This window comes from Sus scrofa, chromosome Y, assembly GCF_054392235.1.
Source record: "Sus scrofa isolate SSC_HxYL_T2T_F1_AM1 chromosome Y, Sscrofa_HxYL_maternal_Yorkshire_Landrace_v2.0, whole genome shotgun sequence".
Taxonomy (NCBI): Eukaryota; Metazoa; Chordata; class Mammalia; order Artiodactyla; family Suidae; genus Sus; species Sus scrofa.
Genome location: NC_139402.1, coordinates 9,518,920 through 9,541,861, shown reverse-complemented (window position 1 = coordinate 9,541,861; position 22,942 = coordinate 9,518,920). Strand labels below are relative to the sequence as shown.

At 45.7% G+C, this 22,942-nt stretch overlaps 1 protein-coding gene and 1 long non-coding RNA gene across 6 annotated transcripts in view; one reads left to right on the top strand and one right to left on the bottom strand.

Moving 5' to 3' along the window:
* Positions 1-22,942, top strand: part of LOC106506885 (uncharacterized) — a 545,630-nt gene that overhangs the window by 4,235 nt on the left and 518,453 nt on the right. For both annotated transcript variants that reach the window (XR_014836077.1, XR_002340917.2), the window contains exon 2: positions 12,036-12,162. The gene's annotated coding sequence lies outside the window, so the exon portion shown is untranslated. The remainder of the gene's footprint in view (positions 1-12,035; positions 12,163-22,942) is intronic.
* LOC146394351 (uncharacterized) overlaps positions 1-22,942 on the bottom strand; it is a 98,457-nt gene that overhangs the window by 51,049 nt on the left and 24,466 nt on the right. For 2 of the 4 annotated variants that reach the window (XR_014836119.1, XR_014836120.1), the window contains 3 exons: positions 15,669-15,969; positions 9,121-9,477; positions 1,738-2,008 (listed from right to left, as the gene is read on the bottom strand). This is a non-coding gene — a long non-coding RNA (uncharacterized LOC146394351). Of the gene's footprint in view, positions 1-1,737; positions 2,009-9,120; positions 9,478-13,865; positions 15,970-22,942 lie in introns of those variants that run through there. The other 2 variants (XR_014836121.1, XR_014836118.1) reach the window with 2 other exon arrangements.

Below are 22,942 nucleotides of genomic sequence, written 5' to 3'. Positions count from 1 at the left end.
ACCTGCTTGGTTGTGATTATCTTGGAGTGGTGCTTGGAGCCCCAGAGGGCTTGGTCACTGGTAGGCAGCTTGCCTTTTCCCTCTGGGGGAAATCTTTTTTGTGCAGCACACTCCCAGGGCACTAGTGACCCTTCTCCTTTATTCACTTTAAGGAGCACAGGGAGCTCTGTTTGTCCCCCTGAGGCTCTGAGACAGAAGGGCTGGTCGATGGGCAAAGCTGAGGGAGCCTGGTCATTCTGGCACCCTTCACTGTCCTGCCAAGCAGAATGTCACATTCTAATCTACTGCATCATGCCAGCAGGAATCTACTGTCCATAAGCTGCTAGCAGTTATATATCTGGGCTGATAAAAAGCTTTGACCCAAAGCTCCAGTAGGTAATTAATGAGAGGCTGAAGGCTGGGAAAAATAGCTTCTTTCATGCATTCTTTCTAAATTTTGCTTCCTTCTAAATTCTTGGGTCTCTCTTTTTTTCTTTTTAAGGCTGCGCTTGTGGCACATGGAAGTTCTTGGGCTGGGGTCAAACTGGAGGTACAGCTGCTGGCCTATGCCACAGCCATGGCAACACCGGATCTGAGCTGTATCTGCAAGCTATGTTGCAGCTTGTGGCAATGCCTCAACCCACTGAGTGAGGCCAGGGATCGAACCCAAATCCTCACAGAGACAACGTCGGGTCCGTGACCTACTGTGTGCCACAACGGAAACTTCTTGGATCTTGCTTGAACTATTCTGTTTATTTTGTTTGCCTTTGGTTTTTATTTGGGAAAGGGCTGGAAAGGAAGTGTGAGGTGCTTGAAATACAGGAGCAGGCAGTGAAAGGAAATTACTGTTTGGTGAGAGCACCGAAGGTGGAAAGGCATGCAGTGGACAGTGATGGGTTTTGTCTGCTCCTAAGTCCACCCTGTCTTACAAATTTTCTTTAGGGAACACCCAACTATCACTTTCAGGCCCTGTGATAGCAAACTTCAAGGGGAGCCTTGGGGACCAGGCCTGGTCAGAGAGCATTTCATATCCCTTCCTTGGCTACAGTGAGTGGTTAGGTAAGAGTCTGTGACCCATGATGATAGCCAGATGTGGCTTTGGCTAGAGTTCCTAACAAAGAGATTTGTTTGTTTAGAAATCCATCTTCATCAGTTCTTGAGACTGAAGACAGCACTGAGGCACTGAGAAACATGGAGCCAAGTTGTGAAAGAGACAGATGCCATTAGGTAGCATTTCAGCACCTGGACCTAGCCAGGCCTGAAGGCCACAAATGAATAATTCACTTATTTTATTTTATTTTTTTAGCAAAATTTGATTTGGATTGCTAATGCTTGCCACGGGGGTGGGGTGGGGGGGGAGGAGAATACTAAGGAAACTTTATTTTATAGAGAATTAAAATGATGTTGAATGCTATTGCAGTCCCAGAGATTTTCCCCTTCTTTCATTATGATGTACGACCTATGACTTACAAATGCATTCAAGATACATGTATTTTACTGAATAGCAGAAAAGGAACCACCAGTAATCACTCAAGTCCCGAGAGAGAATGCCGCCTCTTCAGCACCACCCACCTTTCCCCATCAGAAGTTACCACTTTTTGACTTGAGGGAGAATCATCTCCTTGCTTTTCTCTATAGTTTTACTCCACATGTGCACCCTTGGGCAGAATGGATTTTGTGTTCATGGAATCATACTGCTTGTACATGGGAGGGGGGGGCAGGGGGCGTGGTGGGGGGTGTCTTGCATCTGTCACTCACCATTGCTGGCCCGGTGATCCTCTTGGCGTGGCTATAACACATTCATTCTCCAGGCTATCACAGTGCTCAGCAGACGACAGTGCCACAGTGTATCCATTAGGGAGTATTTTTTGTAGCCGATGTTTACAGTAGAGAACTTATTGAAGTCGGATCAGTCCAACTCATATTGGAAACAAACTGAAATGTTATGTACTGCTCTTTGCGGAAGCCCGATCTTGAATCAGGCCAGCCATCTGCCGTCCTTGGTCCATGTCCAAGCTGCTGATGGCTGCTAAAGAAAAATTGCACAACCAAGTGAATTCACGTTATTACACATCACGATCGTCAACCCCGACTGGGCCCTCCTGAGAGCAAGCAACGCTGCGAGCCCCTTCAGCTTTCTGCTCCACCTTCCAGTCCCAGCTGGGCCACAACCTCCCAGCCGGCCCCCAGCCCCTTCTCTGCACACTCCCAAAGATGACCTTGCCTAATGGTTGCCGGAGGGGGGGAGAAAGTCATTCATTTCTGAACTTGGCCATGAGGAGTCTTCTCAGCATCCACACCCATCTTTGCTGCCACCTCTGGGGCCCAGCTGCCCTTCTTTCCAGGAAACATCTCCCTCTGGGCCCTCTCTCCTCCTGGGTAGGTCAGTCCTCGATTCTCATCACCCATCCCGAGGTGGAGAGTCTGTGGAAGGCCTTTGCCTCCATAACCTCCGCTTCCACGTCCCAGCCAGGCTGGCTGGGTCTTCTCAATTTTCATCTGGATGATGAGTCTTCCCAGCTTGTCTCCCTTTTACTTCAAGCTCTTTTCCTCCCCTGAAGCCACAGTGCAGTTTCTGAAATGCAAACCTGATGATCTGAATCTGTGTTCATTTCCAAGGGCCGCCTAACAAATGACCAGAAGCCGGGGTAGGGGCAGGAGGGTAGTAATGGCAGAAACGCCTTCTCCCACAGCTCTGGGATTAAAGTGTGGCGAGACTGGCTCCTCTGGATGTTCTGGGAAGGGACCCCTTCCCACGGCCCTCTCTGGGCTCTGCTGGATGCCAGCCACCCCGGCCTGTGGACCCACCACTCTGATCTCTGCCTCCATCTCCACGGAGATTTTTTGGTCTGTTTCTAATCTCTCTCTCTCTCTCTCTCTCTCAAAGGGACCCCAGCCATTGGACTTAGGGCCTACCGTGAATCAGGGATGATCGCATCTCAAGATCTGCAAACTTAATTATGTCTGCAAAACGCCTTATTTCAAATAAGTTTGCCTTTTTTTTTTTTTTTTTTTTTTGGTTTGGCTGCACCTGCGGCATGTGGCTGTTCCCAGGCCAGGAATCACCAGAGCCACAGTGGTGACAATGCCGGATCCTTAACCTGATAATCCACCAGGGAACTCTATCAAACAAGGCTACCTTCTGAGATGCCAGGAGTAAGGACTTGGACAGGTATTTAGGGCTGCTATGTACCCTGCCATACGTCTCCTTGCTTAAAAGCCTCTAGTGGCAGCTCACTTCTCATCTGGGTATCACCTAAGGCCCTCGGCCTGCACCCCTCTCTCCAGCTAAGCCCTCTTCCCTGGTCTGCTGAGGACCCACATCCCTCCCCAGGAATGGATCTGCCTGTCCTAGTCCCCTGCACCCCCATGTCTCATTAGGTCTCTGCTCAGCAACGCCCTACCCTCTCTGGACTCCGCCATCTTTCTCCCAAGTCCACAGACTGCTCTGTGCAGACCCCGCCTAAGAGAGCACACAGCTGAAAACTATCTCCAAAGCCATTCACTGCCGTAGATGGGAAATGAGTGAAACTTTTTATGGAATGTCTAACCTAAAAAAAGTCAAAATATACCTACTCATAAGTGACCTCTCACTGGGGTGGGGGTGGGGGGACTCAAAAACTTCACTAAAGAATTTGACTGGGGAATTCCCTCATGGCTCAGCATTTAATGAACCCGACTAGGATCCATGAGGATGCAGATTTGATCTCTGGCCTCGCTCAGTGGGTGAAGGATCCAGCTCTGCCTTGAGCTGTGGTGTAGGTCACAGATCCATCTCAGATCCTATCTTGCTGTGGCTGTGGTGTAGGCTGGCAGCTGTAGCTCTGATTCGACCCCTAGCCTGGGAACTTCCATGTGCTGCAGGTGAAGCCCTAAAAAGCACCTCCCCCCAAAAATTTTGGTTATGAAAATAACAACTGCAATTTCCCGTCACAGAAATTATTGACGATTATCCATAAAGAAGGGGAAATATGAGTGTGGGCATGGAATTCAAAGATGTAACTATATTAGTATGGCAATATTTAGATGGAATTCTGTTTGGCCACAGTGAAGGGCAAAATAACTGGCCTATGATGTGAAGAGTCTAGAGAATCTTGTATTTTAACAGCATATGTAGTTTATAGCCCTGTTCACATATAGGACTGAATGGCCAGTTGGGCCAAAAAATGTACTTAGCATAGAGAACAATTTCTGGAACTTAAGGTCGTGGAGGAAACGCCGATTTGGCGTCAGGTAGCTGCCAGGAATGCAGGAACAAGACTTGCCATCAACACAACGTAACGGGTGACATTCTATGGCTATTTGGTTCTATTTTATTTTTTTCTATTTCTATTTTCATTTTTATTTATTTAGTCTTTTTGTCTTTTCTAGGGCCGCACCCACAGCATATGAAGGTTCCCAGGCTAGGGGTCGAATTGGAGCTGCAGCTGCTGGCCTATGCCACAGCCACAGCAATTCGAGATCTGAGCCGTGTCCGAGACCTACACCGCAGCTCACGGAAAGGCCAGATCCTTAACCCACTGAGGGAGGCCAGGGATCGAACCCACAACCTCATGGTTCTAGTCGGATTCGTTAACCACTGCGCCATGATGAGAACTCCCTCAATTTTAAATTTTATTATAGTAAAATATACATAACTCGAAACTGACCATTTTCACCATCTTTAACTGTGCAGTTCAGAGGCAGTCAGTACTTCTGTAATGATTGTATTTCACTTTCCTGAGGAATTCTAGAATGCATAGAGCACAACTTAAAATTGGCTTGAAAGTACAGACACTTGGCAGTCTATTTTTTTTTTTTAACCTACGAGAGAAAGAAATCTTTATGTTCAGTTACACATTTGAGAATTTGATGAACTATATACTTAGTGTCTTCCCTGTACAGAGAGAACTAGTTTATAAGCCTATGGACATGATCCAGGCTATTGTCTTTTTTCGGTGCATTCTGGGCTCTCTCTTTGGGAGTGAGATTTCTGGTTTGTAGGATAAAAGAATCTCAAGATAAAGTGGGCACGCTGTCAGGAAAATAAGACTAGATCATGGTACGGACCCAAATGGAGAGGCTGTGAGAAGCTGATGAGTGTCCACAGAATCCTGGATGCCCTTCAAGTCCTCCTAAGGCCTTCTCTTGCAACGGAGGCCGGAAGCTGAAATCACAGGAGAAACACAGAGAACTCTGAAAATCCTGGGGTCTCCAGACAGAGTGGAGTTATTTCAGTCTTCTCCTGGATTTTAGTGTTCATTTGGATGCATTAAAGTGCACACAATTAAACAAAATGTTCCAACCAAAAGGTAAGCTTCATTCTGCATAGAAATTTCTTTTGGGCAGTCCTTAAATAGCGGATCGATGAAGTGCTTTGAATCTTGAGCTCGGCAAGGAAATGAAATTGAAAAAGTATGACATAAAGGGTCTCTGTTCTTTCTGTGGGAAGGTTTCTCCCAAATGATTTTTCAAGATGAGCAAGGGAAAGAATGCATAATTGCGGCCGTCACGAGATCATTTCCCCTTCATTTTTGGGGGTCTATGCTTACTCGTTGGAATTGTGGAGACAGCTTTGATCATGCTGCTGATCGTTGCTAGGCGACTCTCTCATCTGTGGCGTCCCCGGCTGCCAAACCCAGCCGTTCTCTCACCAGACGACACCCTGTTCCACACGATCCCGTTTTCACCCTGTGCTCTGTTAGCACGGCCTCAAGAGCAGCGAACAATTTTTACATTTTTTGACTGTAGAAACAGCAGAACACATGAGGCTTGGCTTTCACAACGTGGATTTTCGTGTGGGTTCCCAGACAGCTCTCATGTTCTAATAGTACTCTCTGGTCACCTCGCTCTGTGTTCCTTAGTTCTGCACTTCAGTGCTTCCAGAGGGCTGGCCTTCCTTCCCGAGAGCAGAAAGGGGATGGTCACCATTCCCCACCCGCCTTCCCCCCAAAATCAGAGGTTATTTGTAGTCAACTTTTTTTTTTTTGCTTTTTAGGGTCGTGGGTGCAGCATATGGAGGTTCCCAGGCTAGGGGTCAAATCGGAGCTACAGCTGCCGGCCTACACCACAGCCACAGCAATGCCAGATCCGAGCCGCGTCTGCGACCTTCACCACAGCTCATGGCAGCGCTGGATCCTTAACCCACTGAGTGAGGCCAGGGACTGAACACGCAACCTCACGGTTCCTAGTCGGATTCATTTCTACTGTGCGATGACGGGAACTCCTGTAGTCCACTTTTATTTTGACTCTTCATTGTGCGGCCTCTTTCTTTTCTGTGTCATGTGTTCCTAGAGCCTTGTAGGAACTTTTTTTTTTTTTTTTTTTTTTTTAAAAGCAAAACCTTCTTAAGAGGAAGAATGCTTCTTGTTTCAGCCTGCAGACCTACTGGTTGGTGATGGCACTGCTGACTCATGCTGAGGGGTGGAGGCTGGCCTTCTGCGTGACCCCTGGCAGCCCCTGGGCAGGATGAATTGAGCATTCGTTGGTTTCCGAGGCCAGGGAGTGTGTGCACATCAGCAATTTCCAGAACCAATGAAATAATGAGTTGGGGTCCCTGAGTAGAGTAGAAGGGCACTGGACAGAATCCTCTCCTTTGCCCACTTGAATTTTTACTAAACAGGAAATTTAGGGGGCTGAGACATGGGTGGCCAGATAACATACAGGACAGCCAGATATATTAGAAAGTTGGACACACAGCAAATGATGATTTAAGTGTATCCTAACTACCACTGGGGATATACTTAGAATGAGCCAAACATCTATTATCACACACGTCTTTTGAGTCAAGCTGGAGCCTTCACTGAACAACTCACTGTCGTCTTCTTTTTCTCCTCTCATGGGGCATGCCCTTTAACCCCCAGGGACCAACGGTAGTGACTACTCGTCACAACTGACTACCAAGCTACTGAACTGCGGTGAGTCTCAACTATCACGTGAAGTAGAACTTTGTATGGACAAAAAAAAAAAAAAAAAAAAAAAAGAAAAAGAAAAAAAAGGAAAGCGTCTCATTCCTAACTTTAGTATTAGATCATCTGCTGAAACCAAACTATTTCGCATCTATTGGGCTATAACATATCAATAAAACTTCACTTAATTTTTTTTTTTTTAAAACCTTGGTTTTTCCTTTCCTATGAGTCTCCTTTATTATTCATACAAACACTTCATTCTGTTGCCAGATGTGAGGAGGTTTTTTCTCTCCCACACCAAGTAATCCTTTGTGATGCCAGCTGGGTCCTACAACTTAACTCCATTCTTTTTTTTTTTTTTTTTGTCCTTTTTGCTATTTCTTGGGCCGCTCTCGTGGCATATGGAGGTTCCCCGGCTAGGGGTCCAATCAGAGCTGTAGCCACCGGCCTACGCCAGAGCCACAGCAACGCAGGATCCGAGCCGCGTCTGCCACCTACACCAGCTCACGGCAACGCCGGATCATTAACCCACTGAGCAAGGCCAGGGCCCGAACCTGCAACCTCATGGTTCCTAGTCGGATTCGTTAACCACTGCGCCACGACGGGAACTCCCACTTAATTTTTAATATGGCTACTAAATCATTTAGAACTACATGTGTGCTTTGCATGATATTTCTGTTAGATAATAGGGCTTTAAAGGCGGGCTTGGCAAGTGTTTCCTGGGCCAGACACGGACGACTGTAGGCTCTGTAGGATCTCTGCTGAAAATTCTCAACTTGGTCCTTGCAGGCACTGAGGCTATGTACGACAATTGGGTGTGGCTGAATACCCATAAAACTTTATTTACAAAAACAAGTGTGGCTGATTTGGCCCATGGGTGTAGTTTGCTGATTCCTGCTTGAGTAACTTGGGGTTTTTACTTATAATTTTTTTTTTTTTTGTCTTTTTGCTATTTCTTGGGCCGCTCCCGCGGCATATGGAGGTTCCCAGGCTAGGGGTCTAATCGGAGTTGTAGCTGCCAGCCTATGCCAGAGCCACAGCAACTCGGGATCCGAGCCGCGTCTGCACAGCTCACGGCAACGCCGGATCGTTAACCCACTGAGCAAGGGCAGGGATCGAACCCGAAACCTCATGGTTCCTAGTCGGATTCGTTAACCACTTCGCCACGACGGGAACTCCTTGACTTCTAATTTTTAAGTGGAATAGCTCCATGACTCAGCCTCATGATTTGGACAGAGGGAGAAAATATTTGTAGGGAGACAATTCACCTTTCTTAAGGTGGTCTCATTTCTAAACTGGAAATTATGGGGTTTCTTGCTTTTTTTTTTTTTTTTAAATAAAGGAGAAGAAAAAGCCCAGATATAGCCACTCATGTGTGGGGCCCTTCTTGTGTCAAAGCCTCCTGGGTACCGCCAGGGACATCCTGGCGGTACCCGCATGGACCTCAGCAAGTGGAAGTCATGTCTCCTGCAGAGGCAGTGAGGACCTGGGATACACAATACAAGTGTGAGGACATCCTTCACCCCCAGGCCACCTGAAGAACAGCGACTCCCTCCAGCAGACGTTAAAGACATGAAAGAGCAGAAGTGGGGGTAAAGCGAAAGGAGTTTTTTACAAGAGATGCACAAGCAGTAATTTGCTTTTCTCACTCCATTAAAATGTTGTCTCTACGGAGAGCAGGGTATGATGTAATTTAGAAGAATGGACTTCCATATGATCGGGAAATACCCCGAAATGTAAAAGCTTTCAGGATCACATTAAAAACAAAAAAATACCAGTGACAGGTGCAGACATGTTTTTTGGGAGGTGGGCTGGGGTCTTTGAGCCATCAGCCATGTTTGGTACATCAATGAGGTGTTTATATTTTTTTTTACTGACAGGGGAGGCTTAGAAGTATTTCTGGGAGTTCCCATCGTGGCTCAGTGGTTAATGAATCTGACTAGGAACTATGAGGTTGCAGGTTCGATCCCTGGCCTTGCTCAGTGGGTTAACGATCCGGCGTTGCCATGAGCTGTGCTATAGGTAGCAGACGTGGCTCGGATCCCGTGTTGCTGTGGCTGTGGCATAGGCCAGCAGCTATAGCTCCGATTCGACCCCTAGCCTGGGAATCTCCATATGCAGCGGGAGTGGCCCAAAAAAATGGCAAAAAGACAAAAAAAAAAAAAAAAGAAAAAAAAAAAAGAAGTATTTCTGAAATAAAATGATCATCCATGAAAGTGTAATCCCAGGAAATGTATAAACTGAAGTTTATTACCTCTTTCATGCTCTTCTTTTCAGTGTTGAGGGAAACTGGAAACAGTTTATGTCCCTTCACTTGTGTGATCCGTGAATCGGGCCTGAGTGTCGCTGTTTGGGGTGAATTTCAATTTTCATTGTTCTTTTTCCTTCTGGTCCTGGCATGTAAAAGTCATTTTGCTGCAAGTGAAGTACTTGCTTACGTGGCCGGGAATTCCTGGGGGATCAGGTTAGGGCTGGCGATGGGGTGCACTTCAGATCTAAGAGTTTACAGCCTTTGGGGATTGCAGTGAATGGTTCCTTCAAGGACGCATATTTGGGGGCACCTATTCCATCTCCTGCTTTTCACTACTTTGTCCGAAGTCTATACTGTCTCCTAGAAGAAAAGTAAGTGAAATTTAGGGGATTCGACTATGTAATACACACTTAATTTACAACTTCACATATATTATTTTTCTTTTTTGGCTGCACCCAAGGCACATGGAAGTTCCTGGGCCGGGGACTGAATCTGAGCTGCAGCTGCAACCTATGCCACAGCTGTGGCAATGCCAGATCCTTAACCTGCTGCACCACAGTAGGAACTCCCAACATATTTTATTTCATTATCAAAATTACCTTTTTTTTTTTTTTGTCTTTTTAGGGCCACACTGGGCATATGGAAGTTCCTGGGCTAGGGGTTGAATTGGAGCTGTAGCCGCCACCTATGCCACAGTAACACCAGATCTGAGCCAAGTCTCCCACCTACATCAGTAGCTCATGGCAACGCCAGATCCTTAACCCACTGAGCGAGGTCAGGGATCGAACCCATGTTCTCATGGATACTAGTCAGGTTCACTACTGCTGAGCTATGACAGGAACTCCAAAATTACCCTTTGACTAGTACTAAAATACAAACTCTATTATATTAATGACAATATAAATAGTAATTATACTTAATATGTATTATAAAACATACAAAATACTTTGTAATATAAGTATATGGAACTTTAAAAATATTCCATGTTGGAGTTCCCGTCGTGGCGCAGTGGTTAACGAATCCAACTAGGAACCATGGGTTGCAGGTTCGATCCCTGCCCTTGCTCAGTGGGTTAACAATCCAGCGTTGCCGTGAGCTGTGGTGTAAGTCGCAGACGCGGCTTGGATCCTGCGTTGCTGTGGCTCTGGCGTAGGCTGGCAGCTACAGCTCCGATTGCACCCCTAGCCTGGGAACCTCCATATGCCAAGGGATCGGCCCAAGAAATGGCAAAAAGACCAAAAAAAAAAAAAAATCCATGTCTCATTAAACTGCTTTGCAAATGATATCAATTGAGGTACAAATTATCAGTCTAATAAATTCTAGATCATTTGTTGCCTTTTAGAAGTTGCTGGTGGGATTTTAAAGACAGCTGCCACTAAGAAAACACTATCAGGATCCCATAGAGGCAACGGCATTAAGCTCTTCTGGGGAAGCTCTCTGCTGAATATTGGGGTCCCCCTCCAAAATTCCTATGCTGACCTCTCACTCCCAAGGGAATGGTGTTTGCAGCTGGTGCCTCTGAGAGGTAATTAGGTCATGAAGGTGAAGCCCTCACGAGCAGGATTAGAGCCCTTATAAGAGAGAGTCTAGAGAGTTCCTCTCCCCTTCTGTCCCATGAGGAACAGGGAGAAGGTGCCTTCTGTCAACCAGGAAAGGCCTTCCTCAGATACTCAATCTGCTGGCCCTTGACCTTGGACATCCCAGCCCCCAGAACCGACAGAGATACATGCCTGTTGTTTACAAGCCACCCAGTCTATGGTACGTTGTTAGACGAGCCCAAAGGGACTAAGACAAAGGACTTCCCCTTAAAATGATAGACCCTAATGGGTCCCAGGCCTGGGTGCTGTGTTTCGGCTGCACTTTGGGTGGGGAGGTTGCCTGCAGGTCACTGCCAGGGGGCTCTCCTGGACAGGTTGTCTCAGCCTTGTCCAAATGTCACCACAAAGGTAGCCTGCCCTCAGACCTGCTCTGTGTCCCTCTAACGTAGGGAGACTCCAGAGCAGCAGGTGGCCACCGCACCTTTGGCCACTGATACCTGTGTCCTTTCAGTAGCTGCCAGGGGCTTCCAATGTCAGCACAGAATGTGCTTTCAGAACCTGTGAAAGAGTCTGAGGTCCAGTTAAGAACCATGCCCGGCATTTGGCTATGATGCAGTAATTTCCTTTAATCTGGAACAGTCTGTCTGCCTTTAGTTTTCCTTTTATGCCATTGATGTTTCTTTTTTTAATCTTATTATTATTACTTTTTTGTCTTTTTAGGGCCACACTCATGGCATATGGAGGTTCCCAGGCTAGGGGTCGAATCAGAGCTATTGCTGCCAGCCTACACCAGAGCCACAGCAACGTGGGATCCGAGCTGCATCTGCGACCTACACCACAATTCACGGCAACACCAGATCCTTAACCCCCTAAGCAAGGCCAGGGATCGAACCTGCAACCTCATGGTTCCTAGTCGGATTTGTTTCCACTGAGCCACGATGGGAACTCCATGCCACTGATGTTTCTGAAGGATCCTGACTGGTTGTCTTGTAAAACATGCCATGGCCTGTACTTGCTTGCTTCTTCATGATTCCATACAAGCTGGACTCTTTTTGGGTAAGAACACTGCAGAGGTGTTAGTGTGTCCCTTTCACGGAGTTATCCCAGGGGGATTCAATAGTCATGTTGTCCTTTGGTTGCTTTTGCTGAACTTGGTGGGTTGTGAGAGCTGTGACCACAATATCTTTGTCATGTAGGCTCCTTCTTTCCTGTGTAAGGAGAGAGACAGTGGTGGCAGGGGGCAGCGTTTTCACTGGGAAGATCTGTGCACACGCATCCTCTAACTATTCCTGTTTGAAGTATTGTGTTGGTGGTTACAGAATGGTGAATGACTAATTTGATATTTTCTTCTGTAAGTTATTTTTTTCATTTTCCCCTCAGCTTTATTGAGATTGAGTTGACACATGGACACTGTGTGTGAGGTCTTCTTGAAGTTCTTCTAGGAAGAGGAGCTTGACTCTGCGCCCCCAACTTTTGAGCATGGTCATCACCTCATGGCTTGCTTTTGGTAAGTGTTGTTTTTTCCTTGTTACATACGTAATAATTGATCAGCATTATTATTCTTTTGGATGCTCAAATGGTCCACAAATGGGCCAGTGGGGCTCTTTTGGTTACCATCACCACTAAAAGGCAAATTCCCTACCACCCCCCAAAATCTCTCACATGTGACATGGTTTACAAAATCTACATGGGGGCTTGATGTTTTTGATAGTAACTATGTTTTGCCTAATCTCATGCTATAATTGGGATTTATAGCATTTAACATGTCAAAGATTAACCCCGCAGGCAATGTTGGCATTTCATGGCAGTACTGTGCTAAATGAGGTTGACCTGACCACCGAAAAATTTTGTTTCAATAAAACACTGTGGCTTACCTATTTAAGACTTGCGTTTGCTGAAAACTTTATACGACAGCAGAAATGTACTGACCAGCCCCACCATATTTGTATTAACATGTAGAATACAGCCCCAACTGTTAGCGGTTTGGGAAGACAGGCCATTTTTAAAAATATACAAATTTCATGTCAATATGACACAAATTTGTGCTATTTCCTCTGTGTGTGTGTATTACTCCACGGTAGGTGGTGTGTGCGCAGCTCCAATGAAGAAAGTGTGCATGCTTGTGAGCGTCCGGTTCTTCATCCGTGTCCCTCTGTGGCCGTGGCCGTGCATGTGGACAGGGCTCCATTTGAAGTGGCATGTCAGAGTGTGTGTGGGCGTGTGTGTGTGAGTGTCTGTTTGTGCGCTTCATTGTAAGGTAATTCAGCTCATGAAAAACTCCTTGGCTCTGGATGACGATGATGTCAACCCACTTTGTGAAAGTAATTTCACTCTTTCGTGCATTCCTTTCACGCACAAGGTCACTGAAGATGATTTCCATCAGACTTTACTGAAAAAATGTTCTTCCTTTCCTGTCATTTGAGGGACTGTTTCTTTCTAGTGGCCTATCCCTGATGCAACAGAGGCATTCCGGCCCCGACAGGCACATGGCGCAAGCTGAGCCTGAATCTAATGAAATGATTTCAGTTAGCTTTTATTAGGCAAAAGTCTTCATTCTATAAACTCCTCTTAGAACTGGAGTAAAATGAATCTGGGGAAAATTACGTAGAGCTGCCTGCGTGGTTCCCATTATACGCTCCTCTACTTCTGCGAGCGGGCGCTGGAGGGAGGCGTGAGGTGGGTAACGCATTACAGAAATGTGGCCTTGTTCGTGCTCGATGAGGATGAGAGCAGTGTAATTTAGTGCCTAGTGTGAGCTGTGCTAGAAATGTTAACGCTTCTGATCCAGCCAAGATTTTCCCTTAGCCTGCTTGTTCATCAGGCTCCAAGAGCACTAGGACCTTTTGCGAAGTTAGTGAAATATCAAGAAGAGTAATTACCGTGTGTAAAAATAGCACGAGAAGAGCACAGTAGGTCAAAGAGTTACAGTATGTTTTGCAATCCAGTATGCGCAATCTCCCTTTTCTTTCCAAAGAGCCTCCGTGGTGGCGTTCCTGGTTTCCACTGCGTTAGTGCGGGAAGGCTGTGGAACGGCCCCAGCTGCCTCCTTGCTCTTCTACTGACGGTTGGCCAGAGGCCTCTGTGGCTGCTAGTCACGTGGGGACTGAGGGTGGGGAAGTGGGCGAGGAAGACCCCACGGGCAAGCATCCCCCTGAGATGTCCTGTTTTTCCTCTTCGTGGGGGAAACAAGTCACAGGGCCACACCTGAGCTCAACTGGGTGGGGATGTTTAATCCCTCCTCAGGGAGGGTCCTTGAATATTGGTGAGCAACACAGCAGATACCACACAAGCTCTCAGGATCAAATACAGGAAAGGGCTTGAAATATATGACAACCATGCTAACGGCATGCCAGATTCAATACAGATTATTCATAAATATGCTCTATTTAAGGTGTGCCAAGAAGCCAAACATAACATGCTCTGAACCATGACGTCACCTTTGCCTTTGCTCATTTTTTCTCTGTGAGGGAACACATACCTGGAATTCTTTGAATATATATATATATATATATATATATATATATATCTCTCTCTCTCTCTCTCTCTTAGAGTCTGGGTCCTAAATGATTCACACTTGTTTTCTTTAAGAGTTTTTCTAGAAGGAGGGGGCACTAATTTTTCAACATAGAAGTAATAGATTTTCATTGTTAAGAATTTAGGAAATATATAAAAATATTTAAAAAGAATAAAGTATGCTATCATGTCACCACCCTGAAGTTGAGAACAGCAGTTCAGGGGACAAACACCTCCCCTTCCTCCAGCACAGATACCACTGAATTAAACAAAAAATAGAGCCCATTTTAAGGGAATTTGTATTCCTGTGATTATGAGAAAGGTTGAACATTTTCCCACCAGATGTTTAGAATCGTGTATATTTATTTTGCTTTGTTCATTCCTTTCTGTGTAGGGCTATTCTAAGTGCAAGTGACAGGAACTCAACTCCTAGTTGCATTGGTGACAAAAGGCATTGGCTCAGTAAGTGAGGACAGAGGTGCAGCTGGTTCCTGGAGCAGCTGGAAAGAGGGATTTTAGGCCACCAGTTGTCACAGACATGCCCTGTCCATCACCTCTGCTTCCCTTCTGAGGCTGGCTTTGTTCTCTCCCACTGAAGCTGCTTCTCCTGCCCAGCAGTGGACACAGAAGCCAGCGTGTCCCAGACCTACGTCTTTAGCTGTGCCAAGAGGGAGGGATTCCAATCAGCCCCAGTGTACCTGGCTCGGTCCCAAAGACCACCTACCAATCAATGGCAGATGCCTTGTTGGAGCCAAATGGTTGGAACGGGAGAGGCGAGTACCAGAAAAGGGGGGCCTGATCCACGAGAAAGGACAGGCACCAGGCAGGCCCTTTACCACTTCATGTTATAAGAAAGAATTTTTCACTTAAACAAGTACGACATTAACATATATGAGCTGCCAGATTTTCAAATAATGTATGGAATTGTGAAGTCCACCTGATGTGTCCCCTGCAGATGCCTCCCAGAGGGAGCCCTCACTGGTTGGCGCATACCTTTGTCAGTCCTTTCTCTGTCCATTTACACATGTGAGTATCCATGTGTAGAAACCCTCCAGGTATGACCAGGTGTTTTGGGGGAGATGTGCTGGATGAGGGATTAGTTTCCTGCCCCTGTCGTAACAACGTACCATGATCTGAGTGCTTACAACAACAGACATTTCTTGTCTCGAAATTCTGGAAGCCAGAAGTCTGAAATCAGGGTGTTGGCAGCGCTGTGCTCCCTCTGAAGCTTCTAGGGGAGGATCTCGCCTTGGCTCTGCCAGTTTCTGGGGTCTGCTGCCACCCTTTGGTGCTCCCTGGCTGGGGGATGCACCACTCCAGCCACAAGGCCATCTTCTCCTTGTGTTTTTGCATCTTCTTCCGTCTGTGCGCCTCTGTCTCGCTGTCTGAATTTTTCCTTTCCATAAGGACACTCGTCATACTGGATGAGGAGCGTCCTCGTCACTTCAATTTAACTCGGTGACCTCGATAAAAAGTATTTTCAAATAAGATCACACTTACTGGGGGGTTAGGACTTCAACATGTCTTTTTGGGAGACAAAATTCAATCTGTAGCAATGTGAAAATATGATTTTTCTACAACTTAGTGGTAACTTCGTGTATCTGTTGCCTTGCAACTTGCTTTTCTGGGGTGAAAAATCATCTTGGAGGGCTGTCTGCATCGATACATTTACTTCTGCTTCATCCTATATAATTGCTGCCATTTCTATAGTGTGGCTTTTGATGTACAGTCTTATGATTAAGTGCAAATATTTTGCTAGGGTGAACATCAGGAATTTTAATTGTATGCCGCGGGTGGGGCCCTAAAAGGACAAAAGACAAAAAAAAAAAAAAAAAAAAGAATTTTAATTGTGGGGTCAAAGGTTCTGTGTCCTGAACACTTCAATAGATGTTACCAACTGCCTTTCAGAATTCACCCCTTCCTCCCACCCCTCAAATGATCAGGGCTCAAGGGTACCTGGTCCACATGTTTTCACCAAGACAGGATATGACTGTCAATTTTTCCCAAACTGAAGTGGTATTTCATTACATTTTTAATTTTACCATTTACATTGTTACCAGTTACTAGTTAGGTTGCACATCTTTTCCCATCTTTATCTCCTTTGTCTATTTCCTGCAATTTGTATCCACTCCATTTCAGTTCTGTTGAGTTGTGAGTGCTTTCCCAGAACGCTGTGACAATTCTTGAGATAGCCAGCACAGGAACTTCAGTATTTTTGCATTGTTTACTGTGCTTTTCATTTTAAGCTAAAGATACTGAAAAGAGAGTAAACTCCATCGATCTTCCCTGCATGATTTCTCTGCTGCTTTCACGCACAGCAATTCTTCCCACAGGTTTACACGGCTTTGTTGTCAACATCCAGCATTTTCATCTCTCTGAGTTCCAGCTAACTGTGGTGGTCTTGGGTGACAAGATAAGGGTTTTGCAAACTTTTTCTGAAAAGGGCCTGATGGTAAACACGTTAGGTTTTGAGGGCAATATGGTCTCTGTGGCAACTACCTAACTCTGCTGTTGTAGCTGGAAAGCAACTGCAGACAAAACCTGAATGGATGAGCGTGTCTGTGTTATAATCAAATGTATTATTATTTTACAAAAGCAGGCAGCAGGCAGTAATGTGCCAACTTGTGGACTAGACAACTGGCAAACCTCCTATTTGGGCCAGGTTATTTAGGCACGTTAGGGTCCTTTACTTAGGAGTGAACACTCAAAATCAAATGGACCACAATTAAAGGCTTGCTTCAAAATAGTGTTTCACATAAATGGACTCAACAAATAACATAGTTAAGTGACTATATCTAAGTCCTGTTTCCTTTTAGGCATCTGGGTCTGAGATCCCCTCATCTGTCAAGAGACAATGGATGACTGCAGTGCCAGGGGGCTTCTACATGCCTCATGCTGGCTGAGATTCTAGTTTGCAAAGAAAAAGAAACACTGATGCGCTTATTCTGCTGACTTGGGAAAACTGATGGCTTCAGATAAAGGCGGCTGGCTGTTGTTTTAGGAAAGAAACATCTTAGTGACACAATTAATGGAAAGGCAGTTATAGAATGGTTGAAATTTCACTACAAATGCACCCTCTTCTCTTAAAAATTTTGATTTGCTCCCTGAACGGGGACAAACGGACTAGACAGCATGCAGCACCTCTCCTGCCCGTGTCTACGTTCTCAGACCCTGGTCCTTTCCCGATCCTTCTTGGATTGTGAGGGGAGCCCTTCTTGGATTGTGAGGGGGTCACTGATGCTGAGGCTTGGGAACCTTGGGTGAAGCGTCACCTCAAGTCTTAAGCTACCCATGCAGAAACTCCTTCTGCAGCTCCTGGCTCCCTCCTGGCTTACGAGGGGGTACTGTGCCGTTCGTCAAATGCATCAATTCCTGGTGCCCTGTGGGTCGCCTGAGTCAAACTCTCTGGGCAGTGGTGCCTGGGGACCTGCACTGAGATCAGAACCTTCTGAGGCATCTTGGCTACGTGAGAGCCCCTCACAAAGCGGTCATGTCCCACAGTTAACTGGCAGTGAGTCTAGTCAATTGTAGGAGCTCTTCATTCAATGTATCCATTTTCTGTCCAGGGCAGAGAATGTTGAGGATATTTATGTCTGACTGTAGGAAATGACTCAACGGAAAAAGTGACTTTATGTTTTCAACTTAAGCCTATCTTCCTGGTTTCGTTGTTACAACCGTATCGAAATTCTGTGTGTAAAATGTTCTGATGGTTACTCAGACCAGGACTGTTACTAAAATGAACTCTGACAGTCTGCAATATTTTTATTTTACTTCTAACCCCTTTTGGTCATAGTAACCTAATATTTCAGCAAAAACACAACAAAAACAAATTGAAAACAAGCAAAAATAAATAGTTTTAAATTGGCTTTTTTTTTTTTTTAATAAATAAAGAAAATTCTACACCACTCTCCATGATAGCACCAGACTTAGGCGAGGGGGAAAATGAATTATGTGCATCATTTTTTTTCTCTTGCATGACTCTTTTGATCATATTTTCTTAGTATTGCTTCAAAGGGAAATCATATTGCTTGCATGTTTAATGCCACCTCGTGTAAATGAGATTGGCCTGGAGTTGTTAAAGTATTTAGAGACTCTGCGATAACATAACACATTTTCTTAAATACTTTTGTGTCCATCTGTCTTCCTAATTGGGCTCTCAGCTGTCAGAGGGCAGCTTGTGTCTTATTTGTCTTTCTGGAGTCAAGTCTTGGACTGATCTGTCCCTTAAAATCCATCCTCTGAAGGCCTGATATTTGCTTGGAGGGAGGAACATCTCTGGAAAATTCCGGTGATCTGCCCGTTAGCTACCTTTGATTGAAAAGGGTGTTTCTCCTGCTTAAGGAAGACATGAACGTTTTGATTTGTGTCTATTCCACATCTTACCAGAATGCAGATGCTCGAGTCTGTGTGTCTTCTACCCAACCTGCATTTCCACACGTACAGTAACACCGCACATCACTTTGCCTACATCAACCTTGGGGGTTTGAATGCCAGATGAGGAGGGCTGATTTTGAACTCTCCAGCTTGAAAAACATGTGTTTTTTTTTTTTTGTTGTTGTTTTTTTTGTTCTTGAGAACGTTCATGTTCTGGCTCCCAAGAGTTTGATTTCTCTTTCAATTCTGGTGGGCTACCAGCCTCAGAGATGCTTTGTTTGTGCCATTATTTAGAGAAGGGGAGAAAACGACTGGATCTTATTTACAATCTCTGTCTGGTAAAGATTGCTTTGCCATAAAAAAAGCAGGCAATAAAAAATGAGATGTATAAGACAGTGGGTCTTAAAGTCATCACACTAAATAAAACCCAAACAAAGCAGCTCAGTTCTGGGCTGCTGACACGGGCCACAGCGGCCTGCAGGTGCTTTTCTTCGTCAAGGACAGAGTTAAGGACTCTGACTTCCTGGGGAACTTTTCAAGAGAGCCTGTAAAATCATCTTCAAAAGTCAAGTTTAAATTCCTTGTGTAGCTTTCTGAAAACCTTCTGGCTCATCTGTTGCACAACTACCATCAGCAGATCCCTCTTCCAAACAATAAAAATACCTCTGTTTTCTTGATAAAATCTTACTTTAAGTAAGTTGAAGGGACTATAGCTTTCCCCCAACACATTTTTTTTCCTGCTTTATCTGTTTATTGAGGTATAATTTACATGCAATAAAATTCATTCCTTTACAAGTGTGTAGTTCAGGAATCTTTAAACTATACGTAGGGTCCAATGTGGCCCACTGCTTATTTTTGTAAATAAAGTTTTATTGGAACATGTCCATGCCAACCCATTTGCATACTGTCTTTGGCTGCTTTCATGCTGCAGTGGCAGACCTGAGGCGTCGCCACAGTCTTCTCAGGCAAAGCCAAATATGTTTGTTCTCCAGATCTTTACATAACATCTATAATCTTGGCTACAGTTCTATACATGTTGATCAATTTATCAGTCATGTAATTGCCACCACAATCAAGATATAAAAAATTGCCACTGCCTTTAAATATTGAGGAAGCTACAATTTGAGGTAAGGAATCATTTTGGAGAAGTAAAATTGTTCTTCTACATTTAACACCGACTTTAGGTTTTTAACATTTTAAATCATGATGGATACATGATGTGTTGGACATTTGTGGTTCGTCTTTCCAGCAGTGATTTCCCACTTCTCTGCCCAACAGAAACCTGATTTCCTGTTGAGGAATTTAGCTCTCCGCTGCTTTTGTGTCTGCTGTGTGGGTGGGCTGGATTCCAGCTGAAGCTCCTTTTATGCTTGCTGGTCCCAGCAATGCATCCAGGGACTGGTATATATGACAGAGTCCACAGGACACAAGGGTGTTAGCCTGACTTGAGGGGAAGTCTTACTTGCCCTTGCGTACTGCCAGAGGAGAGTCTTTGCTGTTGGACTTGAATGAGGAAGCATCCTGGATGCCCGACCCGCAGTGGGGCCCATGACAGAGGTTTGGTGTGGAAGTGAAACCAGGGCTGACTGGGCAGAGCTGAGAAGTAGAGAGAAAAACCAGATCCTTGTCCTGTTGACTTTTCGAGCTGAGATTCAAGTCTTGCCTCCCACTAGCCTTGAGCGTAAATTCCCTTGAGCGTGGAAGCTGCCTGGACAAGGGATCTCTGCTATTTGCAACAAAATGAGCTCTAATTGATGCCTATGATGTAACACTCATGGGATTATAAAAACACGTATCTATGCTAGAGTTGAAGATTTTGTAATACTACGTAGCTTTCTGGGAACAGAGCTTGGGCCTTGTAATTTCTAATCTCAGTCAAATTCTCATTCAATCTGTCCTTCACCTACCATTTATTGGGGAACTGCGATGGGGCAGGAGACCTCATCGTGTTCACAATGGACACTATCTTTCCTTTGAGGAAGGGAGCGTCCCAGTGAGTTTACAGCCCCAAACCCTGTACGAGTTTGGTAGCCCCGAGTGTGATGGAGAAACATGGAAGGTGGGATGGTAGGACTTCACAGAGGTGGCCAGAGAAGGTCTCCCTGGGGAGGCAACATTCGAGCAGAGCACTGAATAAAGCAAGGGTACCCGCTTGTGGCTGGCGGGGGGGAGCATGTTCTAGGCGGAGAGAACAGCAAGTGCAAAGCCCTGGACAGGGACATGCTGGTTTGGCCAACAAGGGTGACAAGGGTGTGTGTGTTGGGGGGGTACAGGGGGGGCGGTGAAGATGAGGGAAGAGAGAAACTCTGAGGGCTCAGGGCTAACGGCTCAGTGTGGAACCACCGGCAGCAAAACAAGCACTTGGAAAGGAGTATTAAGGGAAACAAACGTCTTAACCAATGGGCTGGATGCCTTTCGGGTTAATCGAAGACACTGTGGCAAGCGAGGGGATCGCTCTTGGGGAAGGAGGAGTTTTGGGCGCTGCTCAAGTCGGGGGACACAGATTTATCAGTTGGGGCCACCTGGGTGTGGGTTCCCAGATGTACGGCTGCGTGGCCAGTGCAGGTTGGGAGTTCTAGCACAAGTCATCCTGTTCCCTGTGGCCACAGAGCTGATGACAGAAGGGAGCCCAAGGACTCCTACCCTGTGCCTTTCTCCTGAACCTGCCACCTAAGAAGTCACATCTCTGATCTCAAGTGTGAACTGCCAGTTGTTTGCTTTGATATCTTCTGAAAATGTCGCATGAAAGATGTGCAAAGTCCCAAGCCCTGTGTCACTGTAAACGCAGCAAAATGCACTGAGGATCAAGCCTCTAGCTTTGTGGGGGAAACCTGCAGGGCTGTTCTAAGCCCAGTGAAGAGGAGCTCCGAGGGAATGCCTGTCCAAGGGGGAGAATTCACATTTTGGAGACTCCATGGGTTTGCACCAAAGCCATACATCCTTGTTATTCTTTGCTCAAAATATAATGAACGGACTCCTAGTTCAAGTGCTCCACTGCACCCGTGCTTAGGGAGTGCCTTCCCTGGCCAAGAGTCCATGAAAATGCCACCTCTACTCTCAAGGGACAGGTGTCTTGTTGGGAGAGGCAGATGAAGTGAGCCAATGATTTCTGAGTACATGTTGAGAAAGAGGTGGCCTGCAGAGATGTGAAGAGGGTGCCTCACCCCTCGCCTCGGGGGTCGGGGTGGGATGGGGGTCCTGGAAAACTGGCAGCAGAGGGGCTGTCTGAATGAAGTGTGAAAAACTGAGATATAATAAACCTACCAGAAAATGCATCCTTCTAAAATGTACCCTTCAGCAGTTCTGAGTATACAGTTTATCCTCGACTACATGGGTTTGAAATGCACAGGTCCACTTACATGTGGATTTTTTTCTTTTCTTTTTTTTCGGTCTTTTTGCATGTTTTCTAGGGCCACTCCTGCGGCATATGGAGGTTCCCAGGCTAGGGGTCGAATCGGAGCTGTAGCCGCCAGCCTACGCCAGAGCCACAGCAATGCGGGATCCCAGCTGCGTCTGCGACCTATACCACAGCTCACGGCAATGCTGGATCCTTAACCCACTGAGCAAGGCCAGGGATCAAACCCGAAACTTCATGGTTCCTACTTGCATTTGTTAACCACTGAGCCACAATGGGAACTCCCGGATTTTTTTCAATAAAGAAGCACGCCAGTGCTATAGGATCCATGGTTGATCCCCTGGTTTTCGACTGGGTGGAGGTCTGGCACGGCTAACCCCTGTGTTGCTCAAGGGTCAATTGTATTGACAATGTTGTGCAACTATCACAACTATCAATTTTAGAACATTTTCATCACCCTTCCCCCAAAGAAACCCCAAATGCACTAGTGCTCACTTCCTGTTTCCCTCTGCCTTCAGCCCCTGGCAACCACAAAGATACTGTCTCTAGATTTGCTTATTGTAAATATTTCATATAAATGGAATCATACAACATGTGGCTTCTGCGTCTGGTGTATCTACCTGAGCATAACGTTCTGAAGGTTTACCCATGCAGCCACATAATCCCAGTACCTCATGACTTTTTACAGCTGAATTATGTGCCCCGTGAAGTGGCTAAGCTGCATTTCATTTATCCATTTATCTGCTGATGGACGCTTGGACATTCTGGCTGCTATGAACATTCATTTGTGTACGAGTTTTTCTGTGGACATATGCTTTCAGTTTTCTTGAGTAAATGTAAGTGGAATTGCTGGGCTGCAAGGAGGTTTGACATTGAGTGATTTTATGCACTTGTTTGAAGGGAAATATCTGGTTCAGAGAGAAAGAGAGAGAGGGAAAGAGGAAGGGAGTGTCTGTGTGGCTTTTGGTTCACTCCTTAGAACAGAGAGGATAAATATGACTATTTCTGGGAAGTTCATTAATCCAAGAGCAAAGAATTTTGTAGC